Raw genomic sequence first — 14,202 nt, 5'->3', positions numbered from 1 at the left:
GTCGGCACCAGAGGCGTGGCTTAAAGTTTCAATTCAGTTCTGGGCAGATTGGCTGTGTTTAACCCTTCTTTGGACTCTCCAGAGCAGCGCCCTGGAAAACAACGCGTTACCAGATCCACGACTAGACAAATGCTAGAAACTCATAAGCAGGTGGACCTCCAAATACAATGTGCTAAGAAAGAAGTTAAGAAGCAAACTGGAGCCATGGGAAGAGCCGGGCCGAAGATTAGTCTTGTGGAGAGAGATCTTCAGCAAATGCTTTCAACGCTCCAGATTAGACCCAAAGATGCTTAAGCTATTATCTTGGAACGTGAATGGATTGAACTCTCCACAAAAAAGGAAAAAAATATTTTATTATTTGAAGCAATTTAATAATGATGTTGTTTGTCTTCAAGAGACCCATATTAGGCTACAAGACCAGAAGTATTTAGTGAACTCAAAATTGGGAACATTGTATGCTGCCTCTAACTTGGTAAAGAAAAATGGAGTGGTGATATATATAAATAAAAGATTTCCAACCAAGGTTATAGAGGCAGACGACAGTGGTAGATATATAGCAATTGAACTTGATACAGACTTTGGTGCTATTTTGGTTTTAGGAATTTATGCACCTAATCAATTACAAGAAAGTTTTTACAAGATGCTTCATTTAAAAATTTTAGATTGGAATTTTAAGAGTATTTTAATTATGGGAGACTGGAATGGAGTGATTTCGCCAAGAATAGATAAGAGAACAACAACCAAATTCATTACCAAATTACCAAAGGCCTTTTTTGACCTACAAGATGAAATTAAAAGATGTTTGGAGGACACAACACCTAAATGAGACGGATTTTTCTTTCTACTCAGATAGACATAAATCCTTTTCAAGGATTGATTTCTTTTTGTTAACACCGGATCTACTTCCTAAAGCTAAGAAATCCAAGATTTTCTCCAGGACACTTACCGATCATAGTCCGGTGTGGCTACAAATTGAGTTAGGGAAGAGGCCAAGAAGGTCTTGGAGAGTAGATGAAAATTTATTTAGATACGAAAAAAATGTTGATGAACTTAAAAAACACATGAAGGAATTTTTCAGTTTTAACATGAATAAGGGTACTCCCATTGAAACAGTTTGGGATGCAAGTAAAGCTTACATGCGTGGGGTCCTGATACATATGAATTTCAAACATAAACAAATTAGACAGAAAAGGAGAATGGAACTGGAAGATGAAATAAAAAGCAAGGAACAGCTGCTTATAACAAGCCCGAAAGACGAGGCGCTCCAGATGGCGCTAAAACTGTTGAAAGACCAATTTCAAATGCTTATAGCCGAACAAACGACAACTAACTTGCAATTTGCTAAACATAACACCTTTGCTAACGCTAATAAACCTGGTAGGTGGTTGGCTTATACTTTGAGAAGGAACACGAATGATAGAATTATTGATAGAATTGAGTATGGAGGGACGATGGTATATCAACAAGACTTGATTAAAAAATCATTTGTGGACTATTATGCTAAGTTATATGTACAGGATAATATACAGAACAAGTCAGTAGATGATTTTTTGGAAGGAAAAGGGGTTACTAAAATATCTGTGCTTCAAAAGGCAAATTTGGAACGTCTGATAACTGCTGATGAGATTACTTTAGCTATAAACCAACTTAAACTAGCTAAGGCCCCAGGGACTGATGGTTTGACTGCAATGTACTATAAAACTTTACAACTGGAAATGATTGAATATCTTACACAACTTTTTTGTAACATACAGCAAGGAGGTAAAACACCCTCCTCATGGAAAGCGGCTTTTATCTCATTAATACCCAAAGATAAAGAGGGCCCTAAGAAACCAGAAGATTACAGGCCAATATCTCTTCTGAATACAGATTATAAAATATTTGCTAAGGTACTAGCCAACAGATTGATGCCGGTTATTCAAGAGATTATTCATCATGATCAAGCAGGATTTATTGAAGGCAGACATATGAAGGAGAATGTAAGGCAACTCATAGATTTAATTGACTATCTTGATAAGAATAAGCAGATCTCTGCAGTGCTGGTCTTCTTGGATGCAGAGAAGGCCTTTGATCGAGTGAACTGGAACTTTCTAACCAAGACTTTGGAAAAGATGGATATGGGACCACGATTTCGGCAGGCGATTGGAGCAATTTATCAGCAACAAAATGCACAACTTATTATTAATGGAAATCTGTCAACAACTTTCGAGATACAAAAAGGTACAAGACAAGGTTGCCCATTATCTCCATTGTTATTTATTTTAACTTTGGAAGTCTTGTTGAACGCAATTCGGGACTCAGAATCCTTAGATGGCATAACTATTAGGCAAAAGGAATATAGAACTAGAGCATTTGCCGACGATCTGGTTGTTACCCTTTCACACCCTTTGAAATCAATAATCCAGATGAAAAATATTATAGTAGAATTTGGCATGGTGTCTGGGTTTAGACTAAATCAAAACAAAACGAAAATGATGGTTAAAAACATGACAGAGTCTCAAAGAAAGAGACTTGAAAGTTTAGCAGGCTTTGAAATAGTCTCCAAGGTCAAGTATTTAGGAATACAAATTGCAGAATCAAACACAAAACTTTTCTTAAATAATTATGAAGTGTTGTGGCAAAAGATCCAGAAAGACCTTGAAGTATGGAAAAAGCTACAATTGTCTTTGCTTGGAAGGATTTCAGCAATTAAAATGAACATTCTACCTAGATTTATCTTTTTATTCCAGATGATACCGGTGCTTAAAACAAATAAAACTTTGTTAAATTGGCAAGCAACATTAAATAAATTTGTTTGGAAGGAGAAAAAACCGAGAGTAAAGATGAAGATTATGCAAGATACTCGTGAAAGAGGCGGCCTTAGACTCCCAAACCTTCGATTGTACTATGAAGCTGCGGTACTAACGCATGTAGCAGATTGGTTTGGGAAAACAAAAATGGATTTGCTGAATATAGAAGGCCATGATCTTGTTCTGGGATGGCATGCATATCTTTTTTATGAAGATAGGGTGGACAAAGTGTTCAACAATCACGTTCTCCGAAGTGCCCTGATGAGAGTATGGAAGAAGCACCGGCCCAATTGGGATTATAAAATACCACTTTGGTTGGATTTTGCAGACACCATGGGGATTATGATTAAGTCACTCGGGGGTTGTTTATACAAAGATGTGCTTATCGCTGATGGGGACGAATGGAAGTTAAAAACTTTGGAACAACTGTTGGAAGAAGGAATTGTTTTAAATTGGTTACATTATATACAGCTACAGAAGAGATGGGAAGAAGATCGAAGGGTCGGTTTTATGGACAAAGAAGTGGATCTGATTAAGCAGATAAAAGAGACTGGCCCAAAACAAGTTAAAAGAATATATAATGTACTGTTAGAAAGAGATTCAGAAAGTGAATTGGTTAAGGATTGTATGATTAAATGGGCTCAGAATTTTGGTGAAGTGGTTATGTTGGAAACATGGGAAAGAATATGGGTTCAGAATGTTAAATTTACACAGTCACAGAATTTAAGGGAGAACTTTTATAAAATGTTTTACAGGTGGTATTTAGATCCTAAAAAATTATCATGCATGTACCCAAATATTCAACCAAAATGTTGGAGATGCGGGTGCCTAGATGCTACCTTTTTTCATGTATGGTGGACCTGCAATAAGGTTAAGGCTTTTTGGATAAAAATATGGTGGGTCATGCAAAATGTACTGAAAAAAAGAATACAATTTACTCCGCAAATGTTTTTATTGGGTATAGCTAAGGATCTTACTAAAGGGGAAACAAAATTGGTTCTGTATATGGTCACAGCAGCTAGGCTGCTGATTACGCAACATTGGAAGAAAGATTTTTTACCGACAATTGGTCAATGGACTCAGAAAGTGGCGGGGTTCGCCGAAATGGGAAAAATTTCAGCTTTTTTAAAAGATCAGAAGCAGGAGAATTATACACAGGAATGGGCAAAATGGAATGATTATATACAGAATAAATACCAGACTAGGAGGTATTATGTAGCCTTTAGGTAAGATTGTCTAGACCAGTGGTGGGCAACCTTTTTTTTCAACTGAGCCAAATCTCGCCAAAACCACGATTGAAATTTATTTGGAGAGCCGCATTTTTAAAACCGAAAATACATAGGATGGTACACTGTTTTTAGTTTCAATAAGTTTTTATTGAGAATATTCTGCATGCAAGTATCCACATAGGTCGGGAGGATACAAATAACACAACTAATAAAACAAAAACTTTAGAACGATATTATTTATCGATAACGTTAAATTCCGTAAAATTTGCCTTACAATGTAGAGAAAATTACATCCTGACAATGACTGACAAAGTCACAACCACTAATGTGAACATTGGCCTTGCATTTCCTTGGATAGTTTGAGTAAGTCAGGTTTGTATGTTGTTGATTTTAATTTCATCTCTCTCTCCCACTTTCTTTCTTTTTTTCTTTTTCTTTCTCTCTCTCTCTCTGACTCTTTGACTCTCTCTCCCTCCCTCCCTCTCTGTCTCCCTCTGTCATTTTCTCTGGGTGTCTATCTGTCTCTCTCTCTCTCTGTATCTCTCTCTCTCTCTCTCCTCCTTCCCCCATCTCTGTCACTCTATGTGTGTGTCTGTCTGTCTCTCACTCTGTTTGTGTGTGTGTGTGTCTGTCTCTCCCTCTGTCTCTCTCCCCTCCCTTCCTCTCTCTCTGTCACTCTGTGTATGTGGGTGTGTCTCTCTCTCACTCATTCACTTAATCACTCACTCTGTGTGTGTGTCTCTCTCTCTCTGTCTATCTTTCTTTCTCTCCCTCCCTCCCCCTCTGTCTGTGTGTGTGTGTGTGTCTGTCTGTCTGTCAGTCTCTCTCTGATTCCCTCCCTCACTCCCTCTCTCTGTTCCTCTCTGTCTGTCTGTCTCATTCACACACACACACACACACACACACACACACTGTGGTCACCTTGTTGAGTGTGTTTCAAATGTGATTGGAACATTCAACAAGGTGACCACAGTGTGTGTGTGTGTGTGTGTGTGTGAATGAGACAGACAGACAGAGAGAGGAACAGAGAGAGGGAGTGAGGGAGGGAATCAGAGAGAGACTGACAGAGACGAATCAGAGACGTACTTTTAACTACCTGGCAGCGGCGTTTTGCCTTGGGGGGCTCCTCAGAACTTCCCAAGACTTCGGAGGGAAGTTTACAGCCCTCCCTCGGAACGCTTCGGAGGGAAGCTTCTGCAAAAGCCCGGGCGATTGACAAGAAGTCTCCCAGGCTGTAATTTTCCGAGCTGTGCGCACGCGCCTGTTTTCCACGGCGTGGAGCAGCGGCGAGATTCTGCGTGGCGAGCGATGATTCCAGGGGCCATCCGGGAAGATGAGGAACGCGGGGGGGACCCTGCCCCCCCCACTGATGGCCCCCGGAATCATCGCTCGCCGCCCAGAATCTCGCCGCTGCTCCACGCCGTGGAAAACAGGCGCGCGCGTACAGCTCGGCAAATTACAGCCTGGGAGACTTGTCACTCGCAGAAGCTTCCCTCCGAAGCCCAAGAGGAGGGAGGGGTGCGGGCGCCCGGCACACAGAAGAGCCGCATTAAAATGTGTAAAGAGCCACATTTGGCTCGCGAGCCGCGGCTTGCCGACCACTGGTCTAGACTGATAGTTGATCAGAGTAAACAATACATGGGATGCTTGGAATCATTAGAGTGGTGTATAGTGGAAGTCAGGGGGGGGGGTTGAGTGGGAGGTGGGGGTGGATTAGGGTGGAGGGTGGGGCAATATATATGTATAAATATACTAGAAGATGGGATTAATGAAATATTATTTTAAGAGAAATTTATATTATGATTTATATATGTTAAATTAGTTTAGAAGAAGGGATTGATGGGCTATTATTATTCTAAGAGAAATTTATATTGTGATTGCTGGGAAGAGAGGGGGTACAATATGTGAATGAGTAATTACTTTTAGACAGGGGGAGGGGAGGGGGTAAAATAATTGGTATAATATTTGAATTTCCTTTTTTTAGGGGGGGCTGGGGGGAGGGGAGGGGGTATAGTATCTGTATGGGATTTATACTGTATGGTGGGGGGGGGGTTAAAAGGGGAAAATATGTTTGTATAAAACTTTTTCAATAAAAAAAAAAGAATGCACTTATCTCCTTCAATTTTCAATTTTGGTTTTTTAACCACTGGCTTCATCTTTCAGGCAGTGCCAAGGTTTTAAGATTGTGATGGTATTTAATATTGAAAGTAAATTGTTCTTATATGCTGATGACTATCCTTGAATGTAATGTCATTAGTAAAACTAATTTAAGTTGCATAATATGGTTTGAATTCTTGCTATTCCACTAACTAGAATAAGTCTAATTGGCTGCCTTTGGGATCCACTATATCTATAGACTACTGAAAGAAATTATGATTGCTAATGCTGCATGGATAGATTTGAGTTTATGTTATTCTTGAAGTAAATCACAGTATGTTAAGTTAAATATATCTAAATATATGCAGGCAATTTCAGTAGACATAAATGGATTGTTAAAATGTCCACTAAATCTCCAGGGCAAGATTAATATATATATTAAGGATTCTAGTGTTAATCCCTATTAGATATTCTACATGGATAGATAAATTAATGTGAGTTTTTTTTAATGGCAAGCTAAAGCCCCTCAAATATCTTTGGCCAAACTGAGACTTTTTTATGATGAAGATGATATAACCTACCCAATTTCAATTGTATCACTGGGCTTTTATTTTAACATCTATGTTTTTTCAAAACAAGACTTTATATGAGAATTCCACTCTCTTGGAGTTTAAATAGTGGGAAACATGTACTGAGTTGAAATGTTTTGGCGAAATAAGGGATGAATACTTTAAACAGCTAATTGGTTGTTTTAAAGACTTTGAGAGATTGTTATTTAAATATGATTTACCTATAACATTCACTTAACTGTGTGACAATTCAACAGGTGCATTGTTTGAAATGAAACAAATTCAATTTTATAAGGAATTAAAAAAATTAAATGAAACTTAGAATTAGTTATATAACTAAATTTTAGAATGTAGAATTGAAATATCTGGTTTTGGAGATCGATGAGTCAAAGGGTTAAAATTATAAAATACTCTTATGATTTAAATACAAAATTAATTCATCAGAAAATATTCATGTTTACTTTTAAAATGACTGCACTTTAGATTTTTTGTGCTGATGTTATAAGAAACATGAAAGCTCTTTAACTTATATAATGTAGTCTTATTTGGTTTTACAGTTCAGTTCAGGTTTTACAGCTGTAGCTCCCCAAAGCTTATGCCTTAATAGTGCTAGTCTTAAAAGATGCTACCTTCTGGATTATGGAAACCAGAATATCTAAAAATCCGTCCCATGGATAACAGGATCCAAAATAACAGGAAAATTTTGGTTTCCATTTTGGAAACTTTTTTATTCCATACCTCTACTTTTCACATCTGTTAGCTATGGACCTATTAATGCACAGGTCATTTTTTAAATTTCTTTTTAGTAATTAATTCATATTTTTACTGCTTGTTGCTAAGAAACATGCATAACATTAAGAAAAATGAATCAATATCTTGGATACTTAGACACATCTCAGAGACTTCCTATTTCCCATATGTACCATTTTATTTCAATTCCTTTTTACTTTCTTTTTTTAATGCTGTTTAAAGATATTTTGAGCAATATACCAATAATCAACCTACATGAACCACTGAATATAAAACTATTTGATACTATAAAAGAGTAGCTGAAGTGCTCCCTGAATATTTATATTCAAGTATTTTCACAAATAAGTGTTTTCTTATCTGGACAAAAGCTTAGCTTGCAGTGCAACACAGCCATACTTTTGACAACTGCTTGTTTAGCTTGACGTTTAAGGTGTTGTCCAAACTCTTTGTTCTTGTATATACTCCATACTTGTTGTATAATGTAGGTCAGGGGTGTCCAAACTTGGGAACTTTAAGACTTGTGGACTTCATGGCTGGCTGGGGAATTCTGGGAGTTGAAGTCCACAAGTCTTAAAGTTCCCAAGTTTGGACACCCCTGATGTAGGTCTTCTGGATTATACACTTTGTGAGGTAACTGCTGAGCATCTGTAATACCATCTCCCTGATTTTAGCAGTTGATTCCCTCAAAAAAGTCCTTTGGAAATAAATATGCAGTTTGCAACTTCATTGATCAAACTGATTTAAAGAAGACAGAACTTCTCCATTAAATTGGCCAGTCCAAAAATATCAATTTGTTCGTGAATTCTCATCCTTATAAACCAGTGAGCTAATGAAATTGCCTGTGATCCTTATAAACCAGTGAGCTAATGAAATTACCTGTGATCCTATAACAACAAAACACATCTACATAAATATCAAAAGCAATTTCTTGCACCTCAGCTCAACGCTGATCTTGACTTCATACCTTTACTTTTAGCATTAACATTTACCAATAAAACATTTTTTCTCTATTCTCCAAGTATTGATTTTGCAGTGAGAATAGCATTATTCCCACACAACAAAGAACATGGTTGGGATACTGCAATGATGAAACATTAGTAAAAATACAATAAAAATGAAAACCAAGGAGAGGAATGTCAAAAGCCAAGATTGCAAACTGTAACCAACCAAAATATGGCAATGAAGACGAATTATGAAATTATACAAACATCTAGCTCTTTAGAAAACCCTATAGTGATGGAAATGTGGAAGAAAAGTCAATCAGCAGCCAGATGGATTACTCCATTACAGTTGTGATATGTGAATAATTGCAAGACCTGAAGAACAATATCAGATGCAGAGTCATAGAGAAAATGTATCTATTGTGGTCAGAATCAACACTGATTTGGTAACACAGTCAACCAAACAACCAATCAACCAATCAATTCATTCAAAATATACAGGTAGTCCCTGACCATGTTTTTATCAATCTCAAGTTTCAATCTTGTCTTTCAGCCTGTTCTTTACATTTACCTGTAACAGTGCTTTCTGGTTACAACAAAATAGCATGAATGGGAGTTGAATGGTTCCAATTTTTATTTGTTATTGTTTACATTTTATCCTTTTCAAGGAACTTTTGATCTTTAAAATGCTCTTTTATTTTGATTAAAAGATATCTGGATAAATCCGGGGCAACTTGTAATACAAGGCTTTTATCTAGAATATTAGGCCACAATCGTTCTGATACAGAAGAGGACATGCAATTCAGTACCACTGTCTATTGAAAAACCAAGATGCATTTCAGTCACATAAACCAAAGTTCAAAAGATTCAATACCTAAATTTTGGGGTATGGGGGGAGGAGCCTATCTGTTTTTGACTGTTTATATAGAAATCAGTGAATCTACTTTTGACTCAAAAAAACTTTGGAAACGAACAACAAAATAAAGATTTGAAAATATCTAAAGGTAAATTCAATTAATACAATTGTTACATGACTAAAATCATATTTAATATTTTTAAAAGATATGAAACATTCGAATGATGTGAATAAATTGCACACATTGCATTTTGCACTGAACGCACAGAACATATTACAATAACAAAATGAACTAAAATCAATACATGGTTTGAAATTGACTGGATATGTTTAATTCTCCCTTTATATTGTTTTCCAGGAAAAAAGAAAAAGAAAAAGCTTCCCTATTTCCCAGCTTCTTCTCTGATGTACTTCCTTACAGAAATAGGGGAAGAGGGAGACTTTTTCCATGGAATTCTAAAAATTAATTCTGCAGCAACAAATAATTCTTTTCATAGTAAGGAATGAGAATATTTTATTTATTTGGGACATAAATGACCTTTGGCCTAGTAAAATACACTTCAATTCTACAGAATAAGTATAAAATGTAAGAATTATGAAATGCTTTAAAACAATACGGGATAAATCAGCACATAGGTAAAATATGTAAGCCATTAGAGATTATTTTGCAAAGATTAAGCTATGTGAATATTGCTTAAGAAAGATCATTGAAAAGCTACTGCAGAAATCACCAGAACTGAAATGACATTGCACTGTATAGCATGTTCCCATGGCAACTAGCCATAGGAAGATTAATGTTTCATATTCACTCTGCAGTATATGTCTAAATAAAAATTTCATAGACAGCATAAGATCTTCACTGAAGGTATCCCCACAAAATCTGATTATTTTCATATTTTTATATAATTTCAGGTAATTTTGAATGGGAACAGATAAAGACAATGTGCCTCCAGTGTCTGATCCTATTCATCTAAGCATAAGGGAACTTAAAATGAGAAACAAAATAGCTTCTGTTCAAATATTATCTTACATATCCTGATCAAAAATCCCCACAAAAACAGCCATAGCTAAGAGTCTGCATTTGCTTCATGCCATATGCAGCATACATAGGAGTGAAGCTTAGGGTGTTACAAAGTACCCAAATATATAGTTTTTAAAGAAAGAAATTCATTAATGAGGGGTCCTTGATGCTGTTTGAGGCTGATTGTTTTCTTGCAGATATTTCATTACCCAAACTAGGTAACATCATCAGTGCAAGTTCATTACTCATCATGACTGCCAAAACATAAGTTTATTTGAATGGATTAAAAAAAGGAGTAGTAATACAATCTCCAAAAATCTGCTTCTGGAAATGTTATTTACAGAACAGAGCCTGAATTTTAAAACTGATTAAATAAAAAGAACATTAAGATAGAATGTGTGTATATATTGTGTGTGTTTTCTTTTTTTTAAAGATAAGATAAAATAACCATTAATGTAATTTTTTTCTGGGAGCACACTGACACACAAAAAATGAAATTCTGATGCCTGCTCTCAAAGGAATATATATATATATATATATATATATATATATGTATATATATATGCATACATACATACATACACATACATACATACATACATACATACACATACATACATACATACATACATACATACATATATATATATATATATATATATATATATATAATGCTCAGTTTTCCTATTTTTGTCAATTTAGGATTGCCATCTTCCAGCTGAAATCAATCCTAGAGATTCCCCCCAACTGTCCCAATAAGTATCTACAAGAAATATACTCATACATAATCTGTCTGTCACCCAGCAGACTTGCAAGAGAGCTCTCTGAAAAAAAAGAAACACTGGGAAAATATTCAAGTAATGTTAATTTAAATATGTAAATTTTCTGTAAAATATTTACAGACAATATTTAAATTAATTGCGTATTATATGTAAAAATTGCTTCTTGCTCAGGAGCATATTCAAATATAAACTATTTCCCCTTACATATGTATGTATGTATGTATGTAGTACACATACATACACATGCACACATCCCATCTTTCATTAAAAGAAGAAGGTGCAGAAAAGACTGCAATGAGTTGTAACGAAAAGGAAGCTGAATTAGGAAAGATAAAGTAAAAAAAACAATACAGATGACCTGAAGGATGAAATAGCTGAACACAAGAGGATAGGATATTTTGCTAGGCTCATCAAGCATAAAACCATGGATGCTTACTCCATCCGAATTCCTATTGAGTGTTCCTTTTTGCAGGTAAGTATGCACACCTTGCTGCTATACTTAGGATGGAATTGCTTAAATCAGCTCATTCGATGTGATAACAGTAGAAAAAAATCTTTGATGTACAGGACAAAGAGCTCTTTCTAGTTTGCAAGGTATATATTTTTGTTGCGCTGTAAACCAAGCACTCTAGAACAATGATTCTCAGTTTGTAGGCTCCCCAAAGGCTTGAAGAAATGTTATGATTTAAATCTTGAGTTAAGTCTTGGTGGTCTGTGGCCATGGTTCATGGCCTCAAAAAGTACTTAAAGGAGATCTGTGGTGGAGAAAAGGTTGAGAACCACTACTTAGAAGGTGCATATACATATCTCACATTGAGCAGAAGAGGGGCAGAAGCCAGTGCCATTATATTTGCCTGAGAACAAGGACACAAAATGTGCTAAGTCCAGCCGCTCGTTTATCTGCAGCTTAATGACTCCTCATTTGCACTGTATGTTTGGCTTTATTTTGCAAATATTATTAGGAGTAAAATCTTGGTTCCTTTTACAGGAATCAAGATACTTATGATTACTAAAATAAAAAAAATCAAATATTTATATATTGCTGCTAATCCTCTTCACTTATGTCTTATGGCAAACAGTGGCGGATTAAGGCTCACTGGTGCCCTAAGCATTGACAAATCTTGGTGCCCCCCTCCTTTGTACACACTGTACAAATCTTCATTGTTTTTTTTTTTCTTTCTCAACTTTGTGGTGCCCCTTTTGGGCCTGGTACCTTAAGCACGTGCTTAGTCTGCTTCATTGTTAATACACCATCTTGGCATTTATTGTAAGCTAGCCAAGGGAAAGGCAGTAGCAATTGGGACAGCAAATTCTGTTACTAAATCACATGGTTGTAAAGTGAGACATCAAGTGACTTGCTTAAATTAAGGCATCAGTTCCAAGTACAGTTGTTAAATAGACAGCTGTTAAGTACAATGTCACAGGACAACGATTTACAACTTCCTGCCAGCTTCCTTACTGACTGTGTTTGCTGAATGTGAAGGTCCCAGATGGTGATCATGTGAGCACAACATGTTGTGAGCATTGTGCATACATGCTGGCTGCCAAACACCCAAATCATGATCACATGACCTCAGAGACACTCCAAGGGCCCCAAACTTGAGGACGAGCTTTCTTCAGTGCCACTGTAATTTCGAATGGTTACTGAATGAACAGTCATTAATAAGGACTATTTATAAATAACTTGGGAGAGATACAACTTCTTGCAGCCTATTTCCTATTGATGGCTGTGGTAGCAATTACCCTTATTCCATGGACCAGAGGTCAGGAAAGTACATCATGACCTCTTGGAAAGATACACAAATAAATTCCAATTTTGACAATGTAGCAGTTGAGGTGTGATCCAACCAGGAAATTCCATGTACTCAAGAGAGCTCAAGAACCATGGGCACAGATCAGAAGTACATTTGAGTTCAAACTCTATTTACAGTAAATTGAGTATATGACACAAACTTGAACAGAAATATAAATTGACACCTGTAGATTTTGATAGTACAATGCAAATTTTCCACACTTGTAAGACCTGCTGCAATGATTTCAGTTATTCCTGATGGAAAAAATAATGCACGAACAGATCACTAGATTCCTGCACAAATTTTGTTTGCAAAATCATTATGAGTATTTAAGGCCAGCAACCAGGTACTGAAACAACAAAGTATGTAATGGAGTCCTGTAAGTTAAAGAAAGTTAAAGAGTCTAGTATTTTTGTACCATTCCAGTGTTGTGATTTTTGCTTCATTTTATAGTGACAGTTTTGATATGTGTTTAGAACTTGTATCAAGAGGTAGACTAAATGACTTGAATGACTAAATCTGAAGTGAATTGACATTGTTATAATGATTTGATGATCTATGGCAAGTAAGATTCACTTCTCACAAGATATATTATTACCTTTATACTAAGTTGTTGTTAATGTCATTGTTAATATGAAAAAATTAAGAATTTAATTTTAAAAAGCAGCATCATACCCAAGAAAAAAATCTAAGATAAGCACCGCATTGTGAAATAATTTCGGGCCTGTGGGAGAGCTAACATTACATTTTTCACTGATTCTCTTTAAAAAGCTATTTAGCACCACCACATGGTTCAGAGGATATATTGTCAATTCAGGTCCATTTTTCTGTTTCACATGCACTGTTAAGATCAATGTACAGATTAAAACTTATGTTTACCTATACACATCATCTACAAGCCTGCTGTTCTTGAATGAAATTAAACAAATAATTGTTTATAGAAAGTTGTTTAAAGAAACACTGTGATTTGACAAAGCATGTTGCATATCACATAAAACTGAAACAGAATTTCAAATAGTAAGGTTGTGGAAAGGCGACTGAATAATTTTATAATTAAACCATTAGCTTCTAAGTAGCCAGCTCTGCTTTGTGTGAGTCTGGGGAACTGCCCAATTAATTTGAATTCTGAAGAATGAATTAAAAAAAGGAATCCCTCCCTCCTCACATACTATAAAGTATGGGAAAAACGGATGCACCCCAGTGGTAGGATTCAATTTTTTTTACTACCGGTTCTGTGGGCATGGCTTGGTGGGTGTGGCAGGGGAAGGATACTGTAAAATCTCCATTCCCACCCCACTCCAGGGGAAGGGTACTGCAAAATCTCCATTTCCTCCTGATCAGCTGGGACTCGGGAGGTAGAGAATAAATGGGGGTG

General features: G+C 36.2%; 1 protein-coding gene across 1 annotated transcript in view; it reads right to left on the bottom strand.

Annotated features, from left to right (window-relative positions):
• EFCAB11 (EF-hand calcium binding domain 11) overlaps nt 1-14,202 on the bottom strand; it is a 56,585-nt gene that overhangs the window by 29,631 nt on the left and 12,752 nt on the right. The window lies entirely within an intron of this gene.

Source organism: Natrix helvetica (genome assembly GCF_964273705.1).
Source record: "Natrix helvetica genome assembly, chromosome: 1".
Classification (NCBI taxonomy): Eukaryota; Metazoa; Chordata; class Lepidosauria; order Squamata; family Natricidae; genus Natrix; species Natrix helvetica.
Note: the sequence above shows the minus strand (reverse complement) of the source record. Positions and strands in the feature narration are given on the sequence as shown.